This window comes from Erythrolamprus reginae, chromosome 2 (genome assembly GCF_031021105.1).
Source record: "Erythrolamprus reginae isolate rEryReg1 chromosome 2, rEryReg1.hap1, whole genome shotgun sequence".
Lineage (NCBI taxonomy): Eukaryota > Metazoa > Chordata > Lepidosauria > Squamata > Dipsadidae > Erythrolamprus > Erythrolamprus reginae.
Window position 1 is genome coordinate 191,647,901 of NC_091951.1, and position 25,056 is coordinate 191,672,956.

The 25,056-nt window shown below is 38.9% G+C and overlaps 1 protein-coding gene across 21 annotated transcripts in view; it reads left to right on the forward strand.

The window, feature by feature from the left end:
- The window catches only part of R3HDM2 (R3H domain containing 2), a 246,597-nt gene that overhangs the window by 76,215 nt on the left and 145,326 nt on the right, over positions 1-25,056 (forward strand). The gene's annotated exons all lie outside the window — the stretch shown is intronic.

The following is a 25,056-nucleotide window of genomic DNA, read 5'->3' on the forward strand; positions in this document are numbered from 1 at the left end:
AAAACTGAGGTATTGGGGGCTGCTAAGGGGCGGTGACTACCTCATATTTAAATATTTAAATTAACTCAGTCTCTACCAATAAGATTGGTGAATTACCCATGTTGGACTCTCCTTCCAGTGCACCGAGAAGACCGTTCAGGTATGTACAACGGTTCTTCTGTGCTTATTCAGATGCACAAAATAAAATTATGTTGATTAATAAAGTAAGCTCCAGGAACAGTTCTGTATTTTTTTTTCTTTCAAGAGAGCCTGCAAGAACTTCCTTGCAAACATGACCTATCTCCTTGGAGACAAATGGAGATTATTACCCTGTTTTCCCCAAAATAAGACACCCCATAATAATAAGCCCAATGAGGTTTTTGAGTGCATGGCAATAAGGCCAAGCACTTATTTCAGAGTTCAAAAAAATATAAGACAGGGTCTTATTTTTGGGGAAACATGGTATAAAATAAGAAACTGTTAAAAGTCTTGGGTAGTTACCTTGTCTTCTAGGCCATCATCTCAGATGTTGAATTTCCTATTGAATATCCGGTTATCTGCGGTTTTTGAAATAATCAGTATTGCTTAGATCTAGGATAGGAAATTGTGATCAAAAGTGACCCTATCTGGGAAAGACATCCAAGGAAGACACTTTTCTTTGTTTTAGTGCAAATTGCTTGTATCAAATGCATTCTTCTGACAGCAGTCCAATGCATAACAAGTTTAACGAAAGATTTTTGAGAATAAAAGATACAGCTGGGGTAAAGAACAGTTAAATTGTATAATCCCACACATGATTAAAACATTTCTGTTCAGATTTATCTGTAATGATATGCGAGAATTGCTGATCTGCTTTCTACTCCCCCTCTTGAGAGCAGGCGTGGGAATGCATATGGTGCAGAGATGCAATATTTTTAGGAATGACACCGGGCTGAAAAAAAAAATCAAAATACAGGATAGCTGTAATTAATGTTTTCTCCTATTGTGCTATGTGAGTGCCTCCATGTTTTAAAGGAGACAATAATTATTGAAAGTTAAATAGTTAGGGATAAATGATAAACAGCAGAGATAGTAATTTACAACTGGTTCGGAACCTCAGACTTTGGGATAGAAGGGGTAGTGGTAGATAGGTTGATTAACATTGGCATACTCCATTATGGGTGGAGCCAGCATTCAAGATGGGTTGTCCTCATCCACTCAGAATGAGGACCAAGTCTGTTACTTTTTGCCAGATCCGCCCTCCTAGGACCCTGCTTCGACTCACTCCTCAGTCTGGACGAACATGGCTACCTTTTATTCCCTTCCTGAATTGAGAATTTCCACCCCTTTTGCCTGGTTGTCAGTCTCGATTGAAAAATTTTCACACCATGGGTTTCTACTTGAAAGAACTGAGACTTTGGGCATTTGGCAGATGAGCTACAGTTCCTGCCACAGCAGGGGCTTCGCCTCCCCCCTCCTCCCAACTGACATTGACCGTCAAGGGGTTGCCCTGGTCTGTTCCTGCAGCCTATAAGTCGTTGGCAGTTCAAAAGAGGGAGGGGCGTGGCGTCTGGGATTTCCAAATGGCCATTCTTCCCTTTGGAAAGACATGTGTTTTTCATTTGTACTGGGTGGTTTTCCAGTTAGATCCTTCATTAATTCCCAAAGTTAATTCCACCTTTCACAAAGCTCAGGAACTAGTCTTACCCAATTTTTGCTGGAACCTGGCTCATCCGCCAGAGAGACTTTTGCACATGCTGGACATCTGAAGGCCTTGCACATTTACATTGATCGGACATGCCAGTTTCATAACACTGAGGTGCTTCTGGTGGCCTTTTTGCCACATATCTTGGTTCAGAAGGTGTCCTCCACGACCATTGACTGTTGGATTTGTGAAACCATTGCTAAGGTGCACAAGCTCTCTTGATATACCACAGTTGCTGGGAATCACTCCATACGTAGTGGAACAACATCAGTGGCTTAGGTAACTCAGGTACCCTTGGCAAAGGTTTCTTGAGCGGCCACTTGGGCTTTCCTTCTTAGTTTATCCACCACTATAAAATCAACATGTTTGCAGTGGCGGACACAGTCGCTGACCGTGGGGTCCTGTGGAGGGTCCATGAGGAGTCTCACTGAATCAGATTTGGACTATGCCCACCCGGGGGACGTTTGGCTTCGGTATGTCCCATCCTGAATGCTGGCTCCACGCCTGATGGAGAAGGGGCATTGGTCTTACCTGATATCCCTCTTTTCATCAGGTGGAGCCAGCATTCAACCCTGCCGTTGGAAGGGGCGGTGGTCCCTTATTGCATACTCCTTATTTGTTGGGCTGGCATCATGGCTGTTGTTGCTGTTGTTGCTGTTGTTCCTGTCGTTCCTGTCGTTCCTGTCGTTTCTTTTCCTTGGACCGACATTTTGCATGGTAACTTCCGTCTATTTGGTGGGTTCAGGAAGGAGAGCCTTCATCTAGTTGACTTGTCCAGTTGGTAGCCATGTCTGCTTCTTCGGTCTCGTCAAAGCTAGGAGAGTGGATCCGGCAAAAGTAACAGACCCGATCCTCATTTCTGAGTTGATAAGGACAGCCCATCCTGAATGCTGGCTCCACCTGATGAGAAGAAGCGTATCAGGTAAGACCAACGCTCCTTTCCATTAGTCGTCTATAGCTTAGAAGTGAACCAGCAACGTGTTGTATCTTTTAGCATTTTTCATGATAAGGGGATCAAAATTCCCACGTGTGTTTATTCCCTGAATTTCTTCCATTTGATCCCGAAACGCAGCGGATTTATATTGCCTGTGAAAGAGCTCATGTTTCATCTTGTTGAATAAGCATTTGTTTTAGAATGAATTGCTGCATTTCTCAGAGAGAACGGATGATCTTTCCTTCTTTTAAAGCACCAGGAGTTGGGTGACAACAGGATGTCGTGATTGCTGCAATCTGGCGGCAGCCGACTCTGTCATGATCGCAGCATCTGGTAGCTTTTTGATTTGTTGACACAGATCCCTGTTCTCCATGGTGCTTGCACTCTTGCTGTCTCCTCTTTTGACTTCTCTGTGTGTTCTATTTTTAAACCCTGCTGGGTGCTCTGTATTGCGGTATTTTTTCTTCCTGAATTATTTATCATTGTTTGGAGCTGAATGGAGCAGCATGATCTCTCCACCCCCCCCCTCCATCCTCAACACCCCCCCCCCTACCTTACTTGCTCATTAGAGCCCACAGGTCTGTCTTGAGCTCTTGACAGATTTGGTTCATGTCAAATTCTGCCAGCTTCGGGGAAACAGAGAAAGCAGTGGATAGCCCTGCCTGTGATAATGCACACGCTTGCGTCCCCTCGTCCTCCTCCCAACGGGTGCATGCGTTATAACCCGATTTAGTAAGGTCAAAGTGTAGATCGGTTGCTCTCGCTTTTGGGGGAGAAGTGATTCAAACATAGCAGGGGAACAAAATATTACTGGATTATGAATCTGGTTGCAATGACTAGGAGTGAGACGAATGGCTCTGCCAGTACTGGGATTGGTATGTAGAATTTATTTATCTAGAACAGAGGACAGCAAGTTTCTTTGTTAGGGTGCTTATGTTAGCGTGATTGATCTTCAGTTCTAGATTTAGGGTATCTGGAAGTGATCAGGGTACAGTATCAGCCTATTTGGTAGGTAACATCTAGTTTCCTTCCCTGAGAGGAGCTATATTTCTTGTAGTAGACTTAGTGGTATGTCCAAATGTCGTTTGGAATACTGTGTTCAGTTCTGGAGACCTCACCTACAAAAAGATATTGATAAAATTGAATGGGTCCAAAGATGGGCTACAAGAATGGTGGAAGGTCTTAAGCATAAAACGTATCAGGAAAGACTTAATGAACTCAATCTGTATAGTCTGGAGGACAGAAGGAAAAGGGGGGACATGATCGAAACATTTAAATATGTTAAAGGGTTAAATAAGGTTCAGGAGGGAAGTGTTTTTAATAGGAAAGTGAACACAAGAACAAGGGGACACAATCTGACGTTAGTTGGGGGAAAGATCAAAGGCAACATGAGAAAATATTATTTTACTGAAAGAGTAGTAGATCCTTGGAACAAACTTCCAGCAAACGTGGTTGGTAAATCCACAGTAACTGAATTTAAACATGCCTGGGATAAACATATGTCCATTGTAAGATAAAATACAGGAAATAGTATAAGGGCAGACTAGATGGACCATGAGGTCTTTTTCTGCCATCAGTCTTCTATGTTTCTATGTCTAGGGGTCCCATCCAGCCTTGTCCTTCAAACTTTAAGCTAAGGGTTTGTTTTACACCTGTATATTATAGTGGTCCAACAAATCAAATTGTGTTGACATTTGTAATCTTTTTCTCTATAAGATTGTGATGCAGCCCTAAAGTTTCCTGTGACCCACTGCAGGATAGATAAGTGTAGTGCTTGCTATATATTCCATACGATTTACTGGAATCCCTGCCCTGATTCAAACAATAAAAGTAGCTTGCAAGGTGCCAGCCTCAAGGCCTCGTGTAGATAGCCCCATAAATATGTAGTAAAGTGGGTGGCTGCCTACCAGCCCACAAAAAAAGTTAACCAATTTTGTCATTTTGTATTTAATCCTGCTCTTTTGCATTGAGCAAGTCAAATCTGTTTCATGTTCACCTCTGTTCTTGATGACTTATTATTGGCAGTGATAGCATGATTCTTCCTGAATATTTATTTAATGTTTAAGTTAAATAAATAACTTTTATTTACTTTAACTTGGAGTCTGGGGGTTCGTGCTGGTCTTTTATTCAAGTACTAACCTAGTCTGATCCTTCTTAGCTTTTCAGAATCAACTAAGGTTGGGTACTTGCTGCTATTTTGTTGGATACCACAACTAACCTTAAACAATAATTTATTTTCATTAAAGTTCTGTGCTGGGCTTTGCTTTTAATTATATCTAATTCTTTTACAATTTTAAATAGAAATTATTACAAGGCAATATAATCGCTTAAATTAGTTTTAATTATATAATATCCTTTATATCTCCATATGTAAATTAGCTTCTTGTTCTTCTCTCTTCCTTCCCTCATTTGACAATTTATTGCTTACATGAAAAAAGCTTTTGACTGTTTCAAAATTTGCCATTAAGTATAACTTTGAATGTAAGAGAAGGAAAATGCATTATGTTCAAAAGGAGTAATTATATTAGTTGCCTTGAATTACATTCACTTAATCTTAATTAAATTTAGACCTGAGTCAAGTTTGAAGAATGCAGCTGCCTATTGTGCTATGCCAAAGAAAGGCAACCTTGGCCTCCTACCATAGTAGCTTGTGCATTTTTGATCTACTGGGTCAGCTTTCTAAACCGAAAGCCCCATCAGAAAAGAGACAGCCTTTTTCCTTTTGGAAAGTTCCCTGTATCTGAATGGTGACCCTATATATGAGAATTAAAGTTTTTTCTTCACCGAGAGACATTTAAGTTTGGTCTTATGCAATTTAAACATTGGCCTGGGATGCCTTTTTCCTCTAATGACAGTCCATTCCCCATAGAATTCAGAAGGCTTCAGAGTTTCTTCCTCCCTTCACAGAAATGTTTCTTCTATATCTTGAAGAAGTTAGGAGTGGGAAAATACTATTGCGGACTTGAAACTGGTCTATTGGCACCTGTATTTCTTAGTTGTATTGCTTATAGCAATGGACCAGATTACCTCCGGAACCGCCTGCTACCGCACGAATCCCAGCGACCGATAAGGTCCCACAGAGTTGGCCTTCTCTGGGTCCCATCGACTAAACAATGTCGTTTGGCGGGCCCCAGGGGAAGAGCCTTCTCTGTGGCGGCCCCGGCCCTCTGGAACCAACTCCCCCCGGAGATTAGAACTGCCCCCACCCTCCCTGTCTTTCGTAAACTACTCAAGACTCATTTATACCACCAGGTATGGGGGAGTTAAGATATTCCTTCCCCCTAGGCCATTACAATTTACGCATGGTATGTTTGTGTGTATGTTTGGTTTTATAATATGGGTTTTTAGTTGTTTTTATTATTGGATTGTACATGTTGTGTTTATTATTGTTGTTAGCCGCCCCGAGTCTGCGGAGAGGGGCGGCATACAAATCCAATTAATAATAATAATTAATAATAATAATAATAATAATAATTATTATTATTATTATACCTTGCCAAAAGCTATGTTTTTTTTCTAAATGGCTAACTGTATTTCTACATTTTAGAGTGCTGGTATTTATCCCAAATATCCTAATACTCTCCGAAAAATATGGTGTGTGTGTGTGTGTATACACACACACACACACCTTATTTTTCGGATACAAGATGCACACCCCCCCCCAAAAAAATAAGGGACACGCAGAGGAAGCCCTTAGAGTGATCCTGGGGGCTGGGGAGGGCAAAAATAGGCCCCTTTTCTGCAAAAAATGGGCGTGCAGAGGGTTTAGGAGGCCTGTAGAGTGATTCTGGGGGCTGGGGAGGGCAGAATCTTTTTTTTTTAAGTTTACCTCTCCAAAATCTTGGTATGCCTTGTAATCTGAAAAATACGGTAACTGTTTCATAATAATTTGCACATAATTTGGATTTGTGGACAGCAGCACATCAGCTTATAGGTCATTAGTGTTAGTTGCTTAGCTCCTTAATCCCGAACAGTTTATTCTCATCTCATGAGTTCAGAGAAAGCATAAGATATTGCTAGACGCATGATTTCACATTTTATTAAACCCATACTTTGGATCAGTGAGGCATAAGCAAAGTGGTCAGCTTTAGGTGATTTTCCATCACCTTCCAACCAAAGAAATGAAAAATCTAGCTTGTCTCAGTAGGCATTTAATTTGGCTACTGTTGCCTATGTTTAGTTGGATTCAGTTGTCTTCTGAAAAAAAAGGATTTTTCTGCTGTAATGGTGGCCACAACCAGTAGTTAGAGAGTCCAAGTTTCCTTTAAGAAACAGATTTTCAAGGTCATGGAACTGCAGATGACCAAACTTAAGACCTAATGAGCCAAAATTAAGGTTTTGATCCAAAAACATTGCTCTGAAACATAAAAAAAGCACATTGAAACAAGTACAAGTATGTGAGCTTTATGGAACAATTCTTCATGGTTATGAATGAGTCATACAAATTCATTTTCTCCCTCCCTCCCTCCCTCTCTCTCTCTCTCTCTCTCTCACACACACACACACACACACACAGTTGTATAATAAAAAAATTAATCTCTGCTGCATTTCTAGAATTTCCTTTTGGGATTGCTCAGGTTTTTATTTTGACTTTTGCTGCGCACCAAAGTCTCTTCTTTAAAGAGATAATGGCTTGTAAATATATGAGATAATACATGATTGATTGATTGATTGATTGATTGATTGATTGGACTTATATGCGGCCCCTCTCCGTGGACTCTTTCCTGAATGGGGGAACATCTTCCTGAAAACTTACCAGTTCTTTGGATTGTTCCTTGAGTCGGTGCCAGCCAGAGGGACTGATGAAAATAATCTGTCCCTACTATTGGCTGGAGGAATGTCCCATTGGCCCTGAGCATAGAACTGACTTCTAGCATACTGGATCAATTTTTATTATTGTTACTCAACAAAAATCTTACCAGGCTTGCATGCAATTGGTGGGGGGTGGAATAAAAATGCCAAAGAACTGATTTGCCCTATTGTAAGTTGAAAGTCACAAATGATAGCATTTGCATTTCAAAACAAGAATTTATGTCATAATTATGCTCTGAACAGAAAGCCCACAATGTCCTCCCTCCTGCTTTTAAATTTTGACATTATGCACCTGATTCATCCTTTACTAGATACCCCAAATCTAGGGCAAAAATTGTTGCTTGTCAGTTCCTAAACCGGCAAATAATAATAATGTAATAATAATAATTGCTGCCTGTGACCTAATCTCTAAAGCCCTATTTTAAATATTTTCCAATGCTAGTAGCATGTCTTCTAAGGTGATTCCAAATTTCATTCTCAACCAGGTCTACTAATATTGCTATTATATTTCATGAATTCATAATAAGAACCATAGAAGTAGCAAGCGATGTGGTAGGCATGTGACTTGCATGTAGGACTAGCTATGGCACAGAATAGGATGAGGTTGGGACTTTGGTCAGTTGCTTGTCTAAGGCTGCTTGAATATAGTAGTCAGCTATAAAACTTGGCTCGGCAGTCGGTTTTCTGTATGAAATGTGTGTCTACATTCTGCTAACCTGGGTTGAATAAGTCATGGTTGATGTTAAATGTTGTTCAGGTAATCATCTGCAAAGCTTAAATTGTCTGGTAGCTGGATTTTTATCCCATCTGTTGAAGTTATTTCACTGTGTATCTAGTTAAAGCCATCCCAGAGCAGAATTTGGTAAACTTTAATGGTGGTTTTGAATACTATGATTAGGCTTAATGTCTATGGAGAGTCTCAGTCATTTGTCCCAAAGGTGCTTTTTTCAAGAAGACTTTTTTTGGTTTACTTTGAAGATGTTTCCCTTCTCATCCAAAAAATGTATTCAGCCCTGATTGGATGGTGGGGAATGGAAGGATTTATATTCCTTGCAGACAGCTGGTCATTTGCATTCTTTTAGAGAGTTGTTCAGGCCACTTGGAGTTTTGTCTGTGTCCTCAGACTCTCTTGAGTTGGGACAAGGATGACCTGGATGACTAAGAATCTCCATAGATATTTAGCTGTGCACTTTGAGATGAACACCCTTCAAATAGTGCGAGGGTATGAATGGATTTCCAGAAAAACTGCAGACGACAGGGACCATTGGTGCTCTAGTTTGAGATGTAGACAACACAGACTCATCACCAACAGCCTGCATCTGTGCTCAGCAGTGGACACAGGGCAGAAAAGCATCCACAAAACGGTCCTCTCAGCATTTCCAAGAAGGCTCCACACCCATTTGCATTACTCGGGTGACCCTGAGGACACAGACATATATCCAAGTGGCCTCAACGACTCTCTAAAAGAATGTAAATGATCAGCTTGTTTGCAAGGAATGTAAATCCTTCTTGGGTGAGAAGCGAAAAGTCTTCAAAGAAAAATGAAGTACAGTTGCTTCTTGAAAAAGAATGACTTAATGACTAGGCTTGCATGGAAGGCATTTTTTTCAGATTTAGTTAGATACAAAACTACTGTACTAAGTTTAACAGAACAGGAAGGGACCTTGGTGGTCTTTTAGTTCAACTCCCTGCTCATGCAGGAGATATTATACCATTTCAGACAAATGGCTCTCCAGTTTCTTCTTGAAAACCACCTCTGATGGTTGCGATTCTAGAAATACGTTTTTGAAGTCGAGCAGTTCCACTTGTTTATTGTTCTATCAGGAAATTTCTGCTTAGTTTTAGGTTGCTTCTTTCCTTGATTAGTTTCCATCCGTTGCTTTTTTTGTCCTGCCTTCAGGTGCTTTGGAGAAGGCTAAAACATGAAGAACGGTTGCAGGAACTGGATATGTCTGGTTTGATGAAAAGAAGGAATAGAAGTGACATGATAGCCATCTTCCAATATCTCAGGGGGAGGGGGAGTCAAGCTATTCTGTCCTCTGTTGCTCTTCTTTACCTTCTTTCTAGAATCACAAAATCTTTTAAAATATTGTTTGCTTCTTATCTGCTCTTTAAGTTACATGTTCGAACCTTATTTATCCTTACAACAGCCTCAAGAATAGTAATTTGGTTAAAGCCAGATAATGAATACTGGATCTTTGCAATTACTATTATTTATTAAAATTAATTCATTGTAATAAAGGTCCAAGCAACTGATTTAAGGATCATCATATGCTTAATGCTAAAAGACTAAGAAAGATCACGCCAATAAAGCAGACACATATATTTAGAAATGAAAACAGTGGTGGGCGAGGCTTGTTTTATAATTTGCCATTTACCAAATCAAGCACTGTTTTTCACAAGAAAAGAAATAGTTTTTGTTTGAATTTCTGCTTCTGAATCATGAGCCAGATGGAAATCCATGGTGGTCATAATTCATAATTAAGATTTAGCAGAATAGCTTTGAAACGCTCTGATCTTTCAAATGAAGCTATATTTTTGGAGATACAATTTAGAAATCAGCAAGTACCATCAGCAAACGATCCATCAGAACTGAGTGTTTTCTTATAAACACTCTTAGAAATTCAAAAATTGATGACATGTCAGTAAAAACGTCTTAAAATTTAGGACAATTTTCTTCAGTGTCCCATTAATGTATCATTTCCTTTTGTTTGCCATGTATTCTCCCTGACATGTTTCTGCTGTTTGTTAATCAGGCACACCTTTTTACAAATTAAATTCATTTTAAAAAAAAGAAACCATGACCCAGATTGCAATTTTGGATTGAAATGTGTAAATTGAGACCATTACACTGAAGGGGAAAAAAAAAGATTCAACTTAAAACATTGACGGCTATTTTCAAGTTTACCCACATCTTCCAGTATACAGTGGTACCTCGAGATACGAGTTTAATTCGTTCCGGACCTGCGCTCTTAAGTCGAGCAGCTCTTATCTCGAACGACTTTTCCCCATAGGAATTAATGTAAATAATTTTAATTGGTTCCAGCCCTCAAAAAACTCACAAAGTTAGTCTAAATTATGCAAAAAGACATTGCAAGAATAAATGTAACTTTACTTATTAATAAGATGATAAGCTGAGAGCTTTCCTTCCCTTCCTCTTTTTACCCAAAACAATCAACATGGCAAACTTTTATTTTTATTCATTAAACTGTAGTTATTTATTCAACTTCACTGCCACCCAATCCTGTAGAGGGAGGAAAGAAGGGAGGAAGGAAAAGGAAAGCAAGAAATGGAGGGAGGAAAGGAAGGAAGGAAAGAAAGAAAGGAAGGAAGAAAGAAAGAAAGGAAGAAAGGGTGAAGGGACAGGAACAGAGGAAGGAAGCAAGGAAACTTATGAAAGGGGAGAGTAACTTCACTGCCACCCAATCCTGTAGAGGGAGGAAAGAAGGGAGGAAGGAAAAGGAAAGCAAGAAATAGAGGAAGGGAAGGTAAAAGAGAGAAAGAAAAAGAGCAAGAAAGAAAGCAAGCAAGAGAGAAAGAAAGAAAATGAAAGAGAAATAAAAATAGAGAGGGAGAATGAAAGAAATGGAAGGAGGGAAGGAAGGAGAGAAAGCAAGAGAAAGAAAGAAAGCAAGAGAAGGAAGAAAGAAAGAGAAAGAAAGAAAGAAAGAAAGAGAAAGAAAGAAAGAAAGAGAAAGAAAAAAGAATGAAAGAGCAAGAGAGCAAGAGAGAAAAAGAAAGAGAGAGAGAAAGAAAGAAAGAAAGAAAGAAAGACAACTTCAAAGAAAGGCTCACTGAGCATCTCTCACTCTCTCTCTTTCTATCCCTCTCTCTTTCTCTCCCCCCTCTCCCCCCCCTTTCCCTCTCTCTTTCTCTCTCTCCCTCTCTCTTTCTCTCCCCCCTCTCCCCCCTTTCCCTCTCCCCCCCCAGGCCCGGCAGCGATGTTTTAAAACAGCCGCGCCGTTTGCGAGCTAACTCCTGAGGTGCGGAAGTTCGCCTTTGGCGTTTGGGCCACTCGGAATGTGAAATTCAAAACAGCGTTCGGATCCCCCCACCCCCAGCAGAAGCCAAGGACCCCCAGAGTGGGGCGGCAGGGGAGGCGACCGCCTCTCCACTCACCAAGTGCCGGGATACGAGCCGAGAAGAGCCGGGCTGGCTTACTTTCCTTCCTTCCCGCGCTGATGCAGAGCCACTCGAACAAAGCGTCACGCCCCCCTGACGCTTTTGGCGGCAAAAGAGCCCAGCGTCGCTTCGGAAGCCGCCGAAAGCATCAGAGGGGCGTGACGCTTTGGTCGAGTGGCTCTGCATCAGCGCGGGAAGGAAGGAAAGTAAGCCAGCCCGGCTCTTCTCGGCTCGTATCGCGGAGAGGGGCGGCATACAAATCCAAGTAATAAATAAAATAAAATAAAAAAATGTCTCTCCTCTCCCAGCTCTTATCTCGAGTAGCTCTTAAGTCGAGCAGCTCTTATGTCGGGGTTCCACTGTACTGAATTTCCCCCCCTGTTTTGTACTATTTGACTCTCTGGAGGTCAGAGGAGAGGGGTGAAATGTCCATGCTGTACTAGCTGCAAGGTACTAGCTGCAAGGCCAAACTAAGAGAAGGTGGCTTGTGCTAACTAGGAAGAATGGTATTGTTTTCTTTAGATTAATGGTTCTTGTTTAAATGAACAAGCAGGGAAGAATAGCAAATTGCTGGCTAAATAGAGGGAGAAAAGATCCATCCTTTGACTGTGCAAAGTCGTCTCTTTTGGTGTCTTTTATTCCCCTTGTAAATATGAGGGTCGCCCAGAAAGTAATGCACCACATTTTTTTTCTCAGCCTACAGTAATAGCACGAATGTGAAACTTTAGACATTCTTTGAATTGTCATGAGTGTGTGTGTAAATTTTGCATTTCTTCAGACAGCGTAGCTGCAGCAGTGTTTTGAAATGATGTCTGTAAGTGATATACATTACAAGCAGCGTGTCATCATTGAATTTCTCACTGTGGAGAAAGAAACTGTTGGGAACATTCACAAACGTTTGTGTACAATTTATGGAGAATCTGCAGTTGACAGAAGTACGGTTAGTTGCTGGGCACAGAGGGTGAGGCCATTAGAGGTGATTTGCACAGTGCAGTAATGGCTTTGTGACCAGAACAAGGAGTGGTACTGACAGGGCATATACGCCCTTGTGTCTTGCTGGAGGAAGTCATAGAACAGAATGGAGATTACGTGGAAAAATAGGGAGTGTAGAAGAAACATCATTCTTCCTTGTGTGTAAGTTTCATTGCGTTCAACCAATAATTGTTGAAGAAAAAAAATGTGGTGCATTACTTTCTGGGCAACCCTTGTAGATTGATGGTTTTCTTGCATGCTTACTGTTGAGAAAAGGGAAGAAGTATTGGAGCACCCACCATAAATTGGAAAAAAAGATGGTGTTCCTGATAAGCTTAAGACTACTAACCAGGCTGGATCTTATTCTTGTTTATTGCGTTCAGCTCTGATACTCGTATCAGAGTTTGTACCGATATTTGTTGACTAGCCTTCGTAGCTAAGTTCACATATACAGTGATCCCCCGGTTATTGCGTCCCCGACCATTGCGAACAGGGTAATTTGCGATTTTTGAACCCGGAAGTCAGAACACCATCTGGGCATGCGTGCCTTTTTTTTCTATGGGCACGCATGCGTAGATGGGCCGGGCAATCAGCTGCTGGGCGGCTTCCCTGAGGAGTTTCCCCACCGCCCACGCAAACTCCTCGCTGCTGCAGCTTTGCTCGGGCCGCTTCCCAGCTGAGTACTCAGCTGGGAAGCGGCCCGAGCGAACGGCTTGTCCGCAGCCTGCCTGCCCGCGCGCCCGCGGCTCGCGCGCCCTTCTCCCACCCACGCCGTTCGCTCGGGCCGCTTCCCAACTGAGCTCTCAAGCCAAGCGCAGAAGTTCGCTTTTGGCGCTTGGCTTGAGAGCTCAGTTGGGAAGGCGCGCGGGTGTTTTAAAACGTCCCCACCGACATGGGGGGCTCGCTAGCATCCCCCCAAACCCGGGTTGGGGGTTCGGGGGGGTGCTAGCGAGCCCCCCATGTCGGCGGGGACGTTTTAAAACACCCACGCCGCCCCCAATCTTCGGCTCCTCGCTAGCGCTGCGGAAGTAAAAACACCATCTGCACATGCGCAGATGGTGTTTTTACTTCCGCAGCGCTACTTCGCGAAAACCCGCTCGTTGCGGGGGGTCCTGGAACGGAACCCTCGCAACGAGCGGGGGATCACTGTAATGTTAAGCTACAAATCATGCTTTATAAATAAACACAATGGGTGAATCATATAACACAGCAGGTTAAAATGTCATAAAGCACATTATAAGGTAGCTCAATGTGAGAAATTAGTCAAACTCTGCTAAGCTCAAAATTAAAAGGTTGGCTTTGCTGGGCCAGGTCAGCTGTCCCTTACTTAGATTATGCCTTCCTTTCTCTGTGCTTCTTGCAATTTTATCAGTTTAAGCAAAGGGACCTCTGGCATCTTAGTGGGATTCACCCCCCCCCTCTCCCCCCATTTAAAAGATAAAGAAGATTAAGCTGATTTAGGAGTTCTTACTTTTCTTACCATAGGTTTGAAAATATGAGAGTATATCATAAGGTTCTCTTACTTCATCTCTTAAGCACTCTTCCCACTCTGCTAGATACCTTAAAACCCCAAATATTACCAAGACTGAAACAATACAAAAACAACAAGACTCTTGCTACAATCAAAAGCAGGATTTATTTTAAATGGCTGTAGGAAAAATGGAGCAAAGGAGGCACGAACTCAAGTGTCAGAATATAACTGGCATTGGGGTAATTCTAGGTTGGTTTCTTCTTGCCCGCAGATCCTCTTCATTTATAGCAGAGTGTGAAAAAAGCTGCCTCTGCCGGGAGACTTTGAAGAAAAGTTGTGTGTCAGAATCAAAAGACAGCAACACTAGTCCGATGTGGAATAACAAATCTTCATATCTTGTTTCTGCTTGGGAATTTTTATGGGGGAAAATATGACTTTTACCTAAGAACAAGCAGCCTCTGTAGAATGAGAGTAGGCATTAACAGGGGAAATAGGTGTGTCTACATAGTAAATTGAGTGTGTGTGTGTGTGTGTGTGTGTGTGTGAGAGAGAGAGAGAGAGAGAGAGAGGGATGGGTTGTTTGACAAGCTTTTGGCACCAAACAAACCTGCATGCCTTTCCCTATCCTGATGACACAGACCTCTCGTTATAAATCTTAAGCACGAATGACCCAATTTCCATTGCATGCACCTGCTGGGCCTAAATTAATTGTTTCATATGACAGGTACGGCCCAGCCAGTGGTATATGAGGAACAGTCTACTCTCTCATTGTCATTCGGGTAATGACTTCCGCTTCTTCACCCTGGAGTTATTGCTGGGGATAAATTTGACCATTAAAAGAAGTCCTTAAGTGCACAGTCCTCCTTTAAACAAAGACCGAAAATAAACCTTGCAAGTGCTGCAGATTAGGATTGTAAAATCTCTCTTGGCCTATACAGTATTAAAGTCTTCAGGCAATTTAGAGAGAGAGGGATAAAGAGGGAGGGAGGGAGAGACAGACAGACAGACAGAGAGACAGAGAGAGAGAGAGAGATAGAGAGAGAGAGAGAGAGAGAGAGAGAGAAAGTGGATATGCTGTGCTAAAATTTTAAGGGGAGGGCAGCACCACATGAAAGAAGAGATGCTATATTCTGTGATGATGCTAAACAAGCATCATTGTCATTATTGCTGTGCTCTGAATAACCGTCTACGTATGAAGGTTTGAAACCATTCCTGAACTTTTTTTTCCTTTTCCTTCTCAAAGCACAGTGTATTACTTACCTACCCTTTTGATATGGCCCAAGATATATGAATTTCATCTGATATTATGACTCAGTGTGTAGGACAGGTTGGTAAATAGACATTTTCCTGGTGCCCTATGATGAGTAAGAGTAACAACCTCTGGGCAAACAGGAAAGGGAATTTATTTAAAAGTAGCATCCCCCCCTCCTCCTTTGAGGGTTCTAAATAGCATATATGTTACGCAGGCTCGTAATTTTTGTGTGGTAATGCGAGGTCATTTTTGTAACCCAATGTAGCCATCAGGCGTTAAACTCAGCTCAAGAGTCAGGAGTATCTTTATTTAGCATACAACATTGAAGTTTAAAACTTCTACATTATGAAATCAAAGAAAAAGGTGTATTAGAAAGTTTTGATCAAAAAAAGTGTTTTTTTTAAAGTTTAGTCCTTTGAAGGACTTTTTAAAAGGTGAAAAAAGGGGATCTCTTCCCCCCACTTTTCTTCAGTAAGATGAAAGAATTTGAAAGAATACAATGAATTTTGTAAATAAAAATGGTGATACTGTAGTTCACAAACATTACTAGGTGCAAATAGAAATACACATTATCTCCATAGCAAGGAAGATATAGCAGGAATGGTTAAATTGATTATTTTATTCAAAGAGGAAAATATGTTTTCATTTGGATATCGTTTCTGGAATTGTGCTTGTGAAGAAAAAAAAATGAAACAATGACTTGCTTTGTTGATTAGAAAGATTTGATGTTGCAAGAATGGCTAGTTATACTGTATATTAATGTGTAAAAGCAAAAAGTTGAGATTGGAGTATGTTTATCTTGTACTATGCTGAGAAGTTGGGAAGTCAATGCCCCCTTTCTTTCTTTTTTTCTTTCTCTTTCCCCTTGTTTCTCTTAAATTAAGGTTCTCGTCCCCCATTCCCTTTCTTTCCCTTAATTTCCTATCTTTTTCTTCTCTCTTTTGTATTTGATATACAGTACAGTGTTCCCTCTATTTTCGTGGGGGATGCGTTCTGAGACCGCCCGCGAAAGTCGAATTTCCGCGAAGTAGAGATGCGGAAGTAAACACACTATTTTTGGCTATGAACAGTATCACAAGCCTTCCCTTAACACTTTAAACCCCCTGAATTGCAATTTCCCATTCCCTTAGCAACCATTTAGATCATTACTCACCATGTTTATTTATTAAAGTTTATTAAAAAAATATTTATTAAAGGTGGATGAAAGTTTGACGATGACGTATGATGTCATCGGGCAGGAAAAACCGTGGTATAGAGGAAAAAACCGCAAAGTATTTTTTAATTAATATTTTTGAAAAACCGTGGTATAGACGTTTCGCGAAGTTTGAACCCGTGAAAATCGAGGGAGCACTGTACTAAAAAACAAAAAACTTTGGTTACCTAGCCTAGTGTAAAAGACAGGATTCAGAATTTATTTTTTATTATTTTATTGATCTTTGGCATTGGTCTCAGAGCCTTCTTTTCTTGCTCTTCTTGCTTGATGTGCCATTACTCTTGTCACAGTTTTCAACTGGATGTATTGATACAGAAGCTAGGAGGGGCTTGTATACTTTCTGTTCTGAGGTTGCCTCTTGTGCAGCTAGAAGTGTATCCTAAATTGACAGGAATAGGATGAAACCTGTGTTTGGCATTGCATCTTGATTTTCTTATAGTGGATTATTATATTAATTAATTTGACCCTTTCAGCCAGTTAATAATGGCCTGCAATTCAGTTTGCTACAAAAGATTTTACAGGACAGTTTCATTGCACTGCAAGATTATAAATGGTCGTCTATTAGTTTATATTTCTGCAAATGTTTCCTTCTTTAAACAGTTGTGTAGCCCACATGCATAATGGCATGTTACAATAGCCTGATTAGATGCATATTTTTGAAAATTATGTAAAATTATTTATATATCTCTTAACTGTCTTTTTAGTATTTAGTGGGTAGGTAGATTCTAGCTTCAGAGATTTTCTGTCTTCAGTTTTATCATACATATAAGCAACCCCCTAAGTTTCATTAATTAGAAGAACTCACTAATTCTTAATTAGAATTAAGTGCAGTGCAGAGGCTTTAATTTAACTCCCATAATGTATCTGATCAAAATTGTTGCAGTTTCAGAATAACCGTATTAATCAGCTTAAAGCCTTTTCTGTGTCACCGCTACCATTCAGAATTGCTGGGGGAGTGAAATAAGCTTTTCCTTTACCCCCTCTTCCCAGGTATTCTTTCTAGACAGAATTATAAAAGAAATTGCGACTAAAAATTGTTGACTTGGCCCTTTTTACCACTAGCCCCATTTTCTAGCTTAGCTCCTCCCGAGAGCCCTCTAGAAACCAATGCATGGCTGGTTCCTGAATATTACAAAGGTTGTGTATTTAGAAAGTGAACAGGAAAAGAGCACAGTGGTCCCTCGATTTTCGCGGGTTCGAACTATACCACGCGAAACGGCTATACCACGGTTTTTCAAAAATATTAATTAAATATTAATTAAAAAAATACTTTGCTGTTTTTTCCCCTATACCATGTTTTTTCCCCGCCCGATGACGTCATACGTCATCGCCAAACTTTCGTCCGCCTTTAATAAATATTTTTTTTAATAAACTTTAATAAATAAACATGGTGAGTAATAATCTAAATGGTTGCTAAGGGAATGAGAAATTGCAGTTTAGGGGTTTAAAGTGTTAAGGGAAGGCTTGTGATACTGTTCATAGCCAAAAATAGTGTATTTACTTCCGCATCTCTACTTCGCGGAAATTTGACTTTCGCGAGCGGTCTCGGAACGCATCCCCTGCAAAAATCGAGGGAACACTGTACATGTAAAATGGAAGGAATTTGGCCCTAACAGGACAGACATTGTTTGGATCATGAGGGGAGATTTCTGTTTATCTATGATTTGAACTCAGAAAATTAGAAGATCATAACATACTAGAGGGGTGGCATGTGCACTTATGGGAGAAAGGAACGACTAAATATACACAATTTCAGTCCCATATGATAAGGAAAACATTGTTAGGTACATGGAGGAAGATAAAGAATAAACATTGTTCTGAAATACCAAGATGGTTATCGACCATAGAAGCTCAAGTATGTCCCAATGTAATTGATAAAACTAGAATAATAACATATGAAGAACCTCTGCATGCAAAAGGTTCATTAAAGAGTAGAGAGGAATTGGAAAAGGAAGAAAAAGGATTAGATTGGTTATTTTTTTATCCAATATGGAGCAGATATAAGAGGAATTTAATAGAATATGGAATATGTAAGAAATAAATATAATAGATAAAAATTTAATAGGTCCCGAAAAAAATTATTACTAGAATGTATAATTATTTATTAAATTTTGAGAAAGTAAAAGAATCTGTGAAAGAAAACATGATAGCATGGATGACCAACTTTGGTTACAGTATACAATTAGAAGATTGGGAACAACTATGAAAATTAAATTTCAAGCTGATAATATCAGCTGCCCCGAGTCTATGGAGATGGGCGGCATACAAATCTAATAAATAATAATAATAATAATAATAATAATAATAATAATAATAATAATAATAATAAATACCTTATAAAGAAAACCTTTATAAGATGTTCTCCCGGTGGCATTATGCCCCAGCAGGACTTGCAAAAATCTGCAATAATTTAAACAGCAAATGTTGGAAATGTTAAACACCACACGGCACAACCAGAAATATACTTACTAGGCATTATCAGTGGGCATCACAAAAAGGCAAATTTATATTTAATAATTAATATACTTACAGCGGCAAGATTGAGTTTCGCACAAAATTGGAAAAAAGAAAATATACCAACAGAACAGATGATAATCAGAAAGATACTAGAATGCACAAAAATGAATAAAATTACGATGGAATTGCAGAATAAACAGGGAAATGAATATTATACCATATGGGGAAAATTATACAAATGGATACAGAAAAAAACGGAAATAAAATAATCAGACAAAATAAAAGAGGATAATGTAGAAAAGGCAATGTAAAAGCAATTTTATTTCAAAATGCAGAAGTTTCTGTAAACTTTTTGTATGATGTATTGTATGATCTGTCTACTTTTTGTATGTACAGTGGGATCTCTACTTAAGAACTTAATTCATTCCATGACCAGGTTCTTAAGTAAAAAAGTTTGTAAGTAGAAGCAATTTTTCCCATAGGAATCAATGTAAAAAGCAAATAATGTGTGCAAACCCATTAGGAAAGAAATAAAAGCTTTGAATTTGGGTGGGAGGAGGAGGAGAAAGAAGAAGAGGAGGAGAAGGACAGTCACTGCCAAAGGAAGAAGGTGAGGTGAGGGAAATCAAAAAAATCTAAAACTTTAAGGCTTAAAAAAAAAGAGGGACTCTGAGGCTGCGAGGAGGAGCATGCGCCTCCCATAAACCCGGCGTGAGGCTGCCTCCCATGCACCAGAGAGAGAAACGCAGGGATAATGGCAGGAAACTGGCCGGGCATTCGTGCTGCTCTGATAATTTTCCTGTGAAAATTTTCCAGGCTTAGGTTCTTAAGTAGAAAAATGGTTCTTAAGAAGAGGCAAAAAATATTGAACACCCGGTTCTTATCTAGAAAATTTCTTAAGTAGAGGCATTCTTAGGTAGAGGTACCACTGTATTTGTTTTATGTTTTATGTTTCAAAAAAACCAATTAAAAAAAATAGAAAATTATATAAGGATAAGAGGAGAAGTTATTTTTCTATAGCTGAGACAAACATATCCGTAATACAGTAAGCCCTCACCTATCGCTGGTGTTACGTTCCAGACCCGGCCGCAATAGGTGAAATCTGCGATGGGGAATTTATCGACTGATAGTACTTATTTAAGTATTTATATTGTAATTGTTTGGTAAGTTTTCATTGTTTTAAGTGTTTATAAACCCTTCCCACGCAGTATTTATTTTAGATACAGTATTTAAATACAGTATTTACAATTTTAGATATATTTTTTTTAAAAAACCTGCCGATCGAGTTCCACGGGCTGTTTAAATCTGCCGATCGACTTCCTCAGAAACCCGCGAACCAGCGAAGATCCGCGAATGATTTTTCTCATTAATATTTCTTGAAAACCCGCGATGAAGTGAAGCCGCAGTAGGTGAAGCGCGATATAGCGAGGGACTACTGTATATACAATAAATATATTATATTATTATATTATATTATGTTATATTATGTTATACTATACCATTATACTATACCATTATACTATACCATTATACTATACTATACCATTATATTATATGTTATGTTATGTTATGTTATGCTATGCTCTGCTATGTTATGTTATGTTATATGTAATAAATCCATAAGACCTCACCCGATTTCTAAGAGGTCAGTAAGGGGCGTGCATAAGTGCACCAGCATGCCTTCCATCCCCTGTTCTAATTTTTCTCTCTTACTAGTTTCATGTATATAAACATTGTTATATCTTTGTATATTACCAATATGTATTTGACAAAACAAACAAACAAAACAATAAAGGTGTTAATTTGATGGAGACTATGCTGGCTTCTCTCTTGGGTTTTGTATGGAGAAACGGTCTTCAAATTTGGGTTGTCTTGATTTCAGGGTCAAAGAATGGACAAAATCGAACTGTACCTCAGTTTTAGCCCTGCTAAATACTTAAATGCAGGCATTTTGTGTCTGCAATGCAGACAAAAGAAATCTGATGCCTAAATATTTCAAAGCTGTGATCTAGAACTTGAGAATACCACCATATTGTAGAATGTTCTTGGAGGAATGCTGCCATTTGAATAACATTTATGATTATCGCTATGTAGCAGACAGAGTGCAATTCTGCCCGACTATCTGTTATATTTTTTAAAGGAGTATGTGGAATTTTCAAAAGAAAGTGTGAATCGGTTCAGCTGGTAGCTCTCCTTGCTTTTACTAGATCTGACAGCCACGGAGCTGTTTACATGCATTGCCTCTATTCGTGTGCAGAAACCAGTTCCAAGGTAAACTTTAATGTTGAGATAGGCATTCATACATGCTCAGGTGGCTGATTAAAGTTGCTCTAATATTGCTTTTAAGTGAAATATTATTACACATTAACGTTGTGGGAACCTTTGTTTTTGACGAAACCCCATTCGTATTAGAAAAGAACCAGGGAGTATAAAAAAATGGGGCAGCTAAACTTTTGTTGCTTCTTGGAAATGCTGACATTTTGATTTGAAGTCCCGAAGGAGCCTTTTACCTCCTGAATTTCAGGACTCCAGGGAGGTTATACAGTAATATGATTTTCTTTTTTAAGGAGCTCACCTTAGTCTGGATTTAAAAAAGTAAAACACCCCCCCCCCCTTAATAAAGAGATAAACTATCACATACATTTATGTGACAAAAACCAACAACAGTTCTCCCTTATGAAGATGTGGATGACTGCATTAGCTTGGCATGTGGTTTGGCTACATATTTTTTCTAAATAATATGAAATAAACATGCTCATGCTAAAATATCACCCTGTATTCGTATTTTAGTTCATAGCAATGCATTAAAACCATGTATTGTTTTCTTCCTGTAGCATTTAGAAATAGCTGTCAGCTGTGATCCCCCCTTTTCTGAGAGTAGGTGCTTCAGTGCATACAATGCATTTGAGCAATTTTTCCCCTCTTAGCTTTCAACCATCAGGGAGAGCTATTCCATATCACAGAATAGGCCAACTCGCAGCTGGCCAACTCGCAACAGTCAATTTGCTGTGGGACAATTTGCCACGGCCAACTCGCCATAGAACAATTTAACAAGTCAATTTCATTATTCAAAAAATAAAAAATAAACTTTTGGCCATTCACATTTCATTCTGTCCCTCTTTTTTTTCATCCTTTCTTTAAGGATTCTATTCCACCGTTTCTTTCATATTAGTGTAACTGTTGTCCGAGTTGGCTGTAGCAAATTGTCATAAACCCTCCATATCATCTTGTCAATTCAAGAACCTCTGCAGATTGTGGAAATGCCAGATTCTTAGGCAAGTAAATATTATAGAAGCACATTCAATTTGTCCAGGTTGGACTGGTTTTAATTGTGCACTGGAGGGCATTTTAAGTTAAGGTTAATTGAGCTTTACTCATCTAGACTGGTATTCATTTTAAAATCTTGGCCACTTTTAAGGTGCATGAACTTCAGTTTCCACAATTATGGGAGTTTGAGGTCCACACATCTTAAAATTATGAAGTTTGAGAAATACTGACCTAGATTTATATCAATTCATCCTTTGGAAAGAAACCAACTTTATATTGCAAAAGAATGCTTACAAGGTTTTCTTTCGTTTTACGATACAATACCTTGTTATGATACTTGTTTTAGTCTACCATACCTGGACTTCTAATTGAGAAACCATAGATATTTTTAAGAAACCCAACACAGTTTCAAAAAAGTTGCTATAGAGGAAAAGTGTCAGTAAATAGGAAGTTTCAGGTATTTTCCTGTGCACATAGAAAGGAATGCTGAAATACTGGGGATATGTAAATTCTGAATTATAATAGTGTTTCATTTCAATTAAGTTTGAAGTGATCTACCTTTCACAAAACTTTGGATTTTTAAAGCACATAATTAAGATTTTTGATGAATCATTGGGTTGAATATATATATATAATTGTCTTATTTTAAGCACAAAGAGAGTGATAGCAGGAAAAAACGTATTTAGAATGATAAGATTACTGTCTCAGTAATTGTCAAAGAAAAATATTGTACTTCATGCTTGGTTTGACTTTGTGACAGAGAGATTGGTTAAAATTAAGCATAAGTAAACTAAAAGGCCAATAAATCAAAGATTTGGAAGTTGATGTGATATTGAAAAGAAAAATAAATGTTGAAGTACTTTATGTGTTTGTTATTAAATTATAAAATGAAACTGGAATCTATCAAAACAGTGGAGAACTTTTTGCATTTATTGCTGCTAAAATATTGATTTATTATATAGATGCCTTTAGACTTGATTAAAAATCCTGGCGGGATTAAATGTATCCACTCTTTTTACCTCAAAATTGTTTTTTTAATTGACTTGATTAATCAATATAACTCTATGAGGACAAGATTTAATCCCTTGTTTTAAAAATTGTATGTTTTTCCTTTATGGAGCACTGAAAAAACTATTTCAAATTCCGAAATAAACAGTTGCCTTTTAAAAACAGCTCTGTGGTTCCAAATCCAATATTTCAGATTTTATGCAGAATGGCTGTTTATGTTTGGATAGTGGGTAACTTGGTGGCAAAAGATAGCTGAAATCTCCAAAGGATTTGATTTGACTAGATTGAGCCTTTCAAAGATTGCGATCCCATGTTTTCAAAGGTTTAAGATTTTAATTTTGTTTAACAGAGAGATTTTTGTCTCGGTTTTGATTCAGGCAGAGCCATAAAGTATATTTCACAATAGTGGAAGTGTAAAGCCATCAATTATGGCCAAAGACAAACACTATTTTTGACTGGATAGGCTTTTTAATTTTTGGCCTCTGATAAATTAGAGCAAGTATTCAAGCATTAACATCCCAATATCTATGGAGTATAGTGTCATATTATAACTTGGCTCCCCCCCAGAACAGAAATAATACTTTGCACTCTGCATCTGAACTTTGGTCACCATAGCTGAAAAAGAACTATACTGTATGTCTATTCTCCAAAAGAGACAGAGGAGGAGCTGAAAGCAGAAATCCATAGAGGATCTAATATTTTAAGCACATTATTTTGAAACAAGCAGATCATGAGACACCTGGATATTTTTTTACTGATTTTTTTTATAGAACATTCTTAGGTACCCCAAAATCACATTTGCAAAATAATCTCCTTTCTCCAACCCCCCATTAGTAGCGATTACTTTTAAATTTCAGATGCCTATCCCTTGTATGCAAACCCTCAGCTATTTTAGCATTAAAATCATATCAGTATTCTGTATTGTGAACCAATAAAAAGTCAGGTACAGGTAAATCGATAACAATTGAGCCCAAATTTTCTGTTGTTAAGTGAGAGATTTAAATGGACTCAAATGGACATGATCGAAACATTTAAATATGTTAAAGGGTTAAATAAGGTTCAGGAGGGAAGTGTTTTTAATAGGAAAGTGAACACAAGAACAAGGGGACACAATCTGAAGTTAGTTGGGGGAAAGATCAAAAGCAACATGAGAAAATATTTTACTGAAAGAGTAGTAGATCCTTGGAACAAACTTCCAGCAGACGTGGTGGGTAAATCCACAGTAACTGAATTTAAACATGCCTGGGATAAACATATATTCGTTGTAAGATAAAAATGCAGGAAATAGTATAAGGGCAGACTAGATGGATCATGAGGTCTTTTTCTGCTGCCAGTCTTCTATGTTTCTATCTTTCTAAATGAGTTGATGTTAGTAAATGAGCAATTAATTAATTAATTAATCCCCCCAATTGGATTCATTTTGTTAGATAGCGCCCAGTGTTCAGGTCTGTCAAGATCCTTCTGTATGAATTTGGGCACTTGGCAACTAGCATGTATTCACAGCAGTTGCAGCATCTCAGGATCGTGTGATCACCATTGGTGTCGTCCTCAGCTGGCTTCCAACATCCAAAATCAATTTTAAAAACTGGATTCCTTTAATGATTCACCTAACAAGTGCAATAATTCACTTAAGGACTGTGGCAAAAGCAACCATCTTGCTTACCAGTGGGACCAGTTGTAGTCGTAAGTTGAGGACTGCCTTTTGTGCAAACTTTTGAATCTCTATTCAGTAGTCTGAAATATTCGCTGAAACTGTGAATACTGCCATATATTGTTGGTGCAATTAAAAATACTAGAATGTATGCAACCAATTTAGCAGCACTTAGGGCCTATTACAGCAACTTTCTTTTGGTCTTTTTCTTTATATTTCTCTTCTGCCTCTCCC